Source organism: Rousettus aegyptiacus, unplaced genomic scaffold (assembly GCF_014176215.1).
Source record: "Rousettus aegyptiacus isolate mRouAeg1 unplaced genomic scaffold, mRouAeg1.p scaffold_m13_p_9, whole genome shotgun sequence".
NCBI classification, from domain to species: Eukaryota; Metazoa; Chordata; class Mammalia; order Chiroptera; family Pteropodidae; genus Rousettus; species Rousettus aegyptiacus.
The window spans coordinates 99,307,466-99,312,795 of record NW_023416312.1 but is presented as its reverse complement, the minus strand read 5'-3'; the positions used below and the strand labels follow the sequence as shown (position 1 = coordinate 99,312,795).

The 5,330-nt window shown below is 44.2% G+C and overlaps 1 pseudogene; it reads right to left on the bottom strand.

Moving 5' to 3' along the window:
- Positions 1 to 803: 803 nt before the first annotated feature.
- LOC107520592 lies at positions 804 to 1,910 on the bottom strand (annotated as a pseudogene).
- Between the last annotated feature and the right edge of the window lie 3,420 nt (positions 1,911 to 5,330).

Below are 5,330 nucleotides of genomic sequence, written 5' to 3'. Positions count from 1 at the left end.
AACTACAACCATTGTTTGCTCTCTTTCAAGTAACTATCTTACTAAAAACCTGATTACCAAAGTGACTGGATAGTCATATCAAGTTTTCATGTCACCCTATTTTTTGTACATATTTAAAAATTGTGCACATGATGCAGGACTTCATGAAAAGTTGTGGTTTTCCCCATATTTCCCACAGGTCTGATCTTGAAGTCCTAAACTTCTGTCCACATAAGCTTCAAAATGTACACTTAACTGAATGATCCAACTGGCAGTAGTTAAAGATAATTATGCAATACTAAAAGTTGAGCTAAAAGTTGAAGCAGTTTCATTGGTTTGTGATCCATATATCATCTTATGAACATCATTTCTTTATGCATAGTAATGGGATCCATCTTCGATTTCTTCTTCTTCTGTCCCCTTTTCTTTTTCCCTTTCGGTCTTCCTTTTTGTGGCCTGAGGTCACCACTTCCTTGGGTACAATCAAAATACTTCCATCATCGCTGCATTGAAGAGCATATTGGTTTGGATTGACTGGCCTTCATCATCTCTTAATCTACTAAAAAAAACCATGATAAAGGCCATGAAGCTTCTGTTTCATTAATGGCTTTGTTAAACTGGACTTACTCTCTCTTGACGGTCTCCTTCTTTACTTGCAAGTTATGTACATCATCTTCTACATTCAAAATTATGTCCAGCTTGTGCTTACCACAGTTCTGAGCAGTAACTTTATTTTTCCCTCTTCATCTTATACCACAGATTAGTGACACTTGTAAATCTATCAAATAGTACCTGCTTAATATGCTGTTGAAAGGTCTTGGCTTGTTAAGATTCCTCATCTATGGTCAGCAAGTGGAAGAAATCCTGTTAAGTTAGTTCCAGGAAGGGGCTATTCAGGATTGATGGTATGAGAATTTAACTGCGGAATTGGTTCTTGTGGCTGTGAAGTCCTTTCTACTGGATCTCTTCTAAATGTATTATCATGACACAGCAACATGGCCTCATGGAGATTCATACTAGGCTTATAGCCTGGCTACAATTTACATTATAATGTGCTGAAGAATTCAAGCCATCATTGATACTTCCTGCAAGAGGAGGAATATCTCCCAGTGAGATGTGCTCTAGTGAATTTTCAGGCTGTGATGAAAGCAACTGAAATGTTTTCCAAAGAGAAAGATGTGCCAGTCCCATTTAGATGCCTCATTTCTAGATGTAGCGGTCTTTTCTGCCTCCCATTCAGATTTATCTGGTATTTTATTTTCATCTTCATTCTTCTGCCATAGCAATTTTTCATTCTAGGTTGACACTCTTTGCTCATTTTCCTCATGCTGGGAACTGACCCATAGCTCCGAGTACCCTATTCTTCTCATTTGCATGTCCTCTGGCATCAGACACTTCAGCTGTTGGTTCCTCAGGGGTATTCTCCTCCTCCCTAGCCTCCAAGGGGATACTCAGAGCTGCTTGGGGTTCCCCACCACCACCCTGTGCAGCCTGGCTGCCGCCATACAGCTGGTACCAACTCCTCCGGCCTACAAGGTTGTGGCAACATGGAGCAACCCTGGGCCCCCATCGGTATTTCCAGCTGCCACTCTGTGCACAGGCCACTCAGGTGCAGGGAATGAATGTGACTTCCAGCCCAATCACCTCCCTGAGCAGCTGGCCCTTAGGATCTACCGCGGGGGGTCCAGCTCCTGGACTGCGGGGTGCACGTGGTCCACATGCCCCTACCCTCAGGCTGGGAAGCAGCTGAGCATATAGGTGGTATTGGTTAGGCCACTCTTGAGCAGCAGCTCATCCCAGAGCAGGGTGGGCAGCAGGAGCAGCAGGTAAAGGTCCAGGTTCTGGTCCAGGTGGAGCCCCGCCAAGCTCAGTGGGATGGTAGGGTGCAGGAGACCACCACTGTCAGATCACCATGGATTCAGGTACTTCATCTCCTTTTGCATGCCCTGGGATGTTCCTGCCTGCACCCACGGGTCCCAGCGCTCCAGCGGCCACTGGGGCATGTGAGGGCTCTGCGTGCAGCCAGCACTTGTCCAGAAGAGAGAATGAAGCAAGACAATGACCTGGGCCACTGCCCTGCGTAGCTGTCATAGGGTCCTGGAGACAGGCACAAAGGCTCACCCTCACAGGACCACATGGTGAGGAGAGCTCAGGATAGGTGGGGAGAGGAGCCGCCTACGCGCAGAGGCCATCTTCTGGGCCACCTTGCAGCTCCACGCCACAGCCAGGCCTTGCCCTTGTTGTCTTCATTATTATTTCTATTCTCATTTTGAAATATTTTGATAGTATTGCACACATACATTAAAATAGAGAAATATGTGTGTATGTGTATACACACACACATATCCAAAAATGATCATAATTGTATCACCAGGGTCACAAAAAAAATGAGGTGAAGAAAGTATTGACAAAGATGTAAAGAAAAATTAACAATAAAAAGATACTGTTTTCAGCTAAAGATGCTGAAAAAAATCAAACATTTTTTAAAAAACCTCGATTATTATCTCATGCCATATATCAAATTAACTTGCATTGTATCATAGACTTAAATACAAAAAAGAGCTGGAAAACATATCAGAAACATAGGTGAAAATCTTTGAAACCTTAGATTAAACAAATATTTCATAAGATACAATAAACCCGAACCATAAGAGGAAATTTGATGAATTGGAGTTCATCAAAATTTAGAATTTCTGCTCTTCAATGGACACTATTAAGATAATTAAAAGACAAGCCACAATCATCAACAAATCAAAAAACAAGTGTTGGCGAGCATGTGGAGAAAAGAGAACCCTCATAAACTGTTGGTGGGATGGCAGATTGGTACAGCCACTGTGGAAAACAGTCTGGAGGTTTCTAAAAAAAATTAAAAATAGAACTACCTTTTGAATCAGCAATTACACTTATGGGTGCTTATTCAAAGAGAATAAAAAAAACTAATTCCTAAAGATTTATGCACCCCTATGTTCACTGCAGCACTATTTATAATGGCCGAGATATGGAGGCAACCTGAGTGTCCATCAATGGATGAATGCATAAAGAAGTCTTGGTACATATATACAATGGAATATTACTCAGCCATAACAAATGAAATCTTACCATTTGCAATGACGTGGATTGACCTAGAGGGTATTATGCTGAGTGAAATAAGTCGGACTGAGAAAGAAAAATACCAAATGATTTCACTTATATGTGGAATCCAAGAAACGAAATAAATTAACAAACAAAATGAAAAGAGACTTACAGATACAGAAGACACACTGACGATTGCCAGATGGGAGTGGGGTTGGGGGGCTGGGTGAAAAGGCGAAGGGATTAAGAAGTACAAGTTGGTAGTTACAAAACAGTCATGGGTTTGGGGAGTACAGCATAGAGAATGTAGTCAATAATATTGTAATGGCTGTGTGTGGTGCCAGATGGGTACTAGGCTAATCAGGGGGATCACTTTGTATGTTATATAAATGTCTAACCACGGTGCAGTATACCTGGAACTAATACAAAAGAAATAAAATAAAATAAAAAGACAAGCCGCAGATTCGCAGAAAAAATTTGCAGATTATGTATTTGATAAAGGACTTGAATCCAGAATATATAAAAGAAACCCCAAAACTCAATAATAAGCAAGCAACCACCGACTTCCAGTCAAGATAGCAAAGTATACAAATGTTATGCTCGCCTTCTTCCATGATCACATTAAAATTACAATTACATTATAAAACGACAACTCTTGAGAACCACCTGAAGAGTAGCTGAACAGAACCCCTAAAAGTAGAGATATAAAGAAACCATATAGAGACGGGCAGGAGGGGCAGAGATATGAAATAGGCTGGTCCCACACCCATCTGTTCCACTTAATAATTAGGAGGGATATCTCAGCTGTAGAGGTCCCTCCTGAGGAGCAAGGGGTCCCAGCCCAACACTGAGCTCCCCAGCCTGAAGCATCAGTGCCTGGGAGAGGAGTCCTCATAACATCTGGCTGTAGAAATCAGCAGGAATTCCATCTGTGTGAGACAGAAGGCCGCTGGAGTCCCAGCTGTTTCTTTTAAAGGGCCTTTGCACAGGCATACTTGCAGATGAGTTCACTTGCTATGAGCTCTAGCACTGAGGCAGCAGCTTGAAAAGTCTCAGGGACACGTGAGAAGGAATTAAATTGTCTGCTTCAAGGTGAGGGCTGGCAGGGGCCAGTTCTCTCCCAGACTAACGTGCTGGGACCACTGTTCCTTTGTTGAACCCTCCTTCTATCCAGGTGTACAGGTAGGGGGACCCAGGTGCACAGATAGGCACCAAATTGGAATTTCCATCAAACTCACCCCACTCTGATGATTCCTTGAGAACCTGCCTCACCCAAGTGGTGCACGGGCCTGAACCTCTTTCAGCAGCTTCTACTCATAAGCAGTCAACCTCTGCCTGTATTGTGGATTTCCCTAAAATCTCTGAAAGGTCCACAAATCCTGCAAAAACAGTGGCCACTCTTGCTAGGTGGCCCCCAGCCAGGCACTAGTGGAAGCTGGCCTTGGTTCATAGGATAGCCTCTCCCAGGTGCCTCCAAGCTCAGCTCAGGAAGCTACCAATTGCAGATCACTTCATACCTCTTACTTGGTGGCCCCCAGCTAGGCACAGACAGCGACTGACCTGGGCTAGCAACAGAGTCCCTTCCAAGAGGCCCAGAACCGATACATCTGGTGACTGGCTTTGGACCACACCAGAGCACCACACAATTAGCTCTATGAATGACACACCCAAAGGGTGCGCTCAGTAGGCACCAGAGCCCTGTTACACTGAATCCCACCCCGTGGGGTCAGTCCCCACACAATAACCCATTCACTGTAGTCATAGCTCGTCAGCCTAAGGGTCAGTCCCACCCACTGATGTGCCAAGAGCAATCAAGGCTCAACTGTAACAGGAGGGCACACGCAATTCACACAAGGGACAGCCCTGAAACACTCAGTGCAGGTGACCAGGAATACTGCACCGCCAGGCCCCATAGAACACCTCACAGACCCTCTGAGTCAGAAACTGCATTTTAATAAGATCTCCAGGGGATTCACAGACACTTTATAGTGTTATGTGTACTGCAAATCTAGCATTCCTCCCTCAAGAATTGTCAGTCTAAGCTGGTTCATTTTGGAAATCCTGAAGCCACTTTCTAATTAATATCTGGCAGCAAATTGCTAGAAAGGATAAATATCTTAGGCAGCATAGACCTTCCCACCTGGGATTTAGCCTGAGACAGATGTGTAACCACCTGGCCTCAGGTACAGATTGGGAGCTGTTAGGCCATGATGGCCTAAGGCACAGGTGTTGGCAAAATGCACATCTACTCTCCCCAATTGAAAGGTCTCATGGTGGCT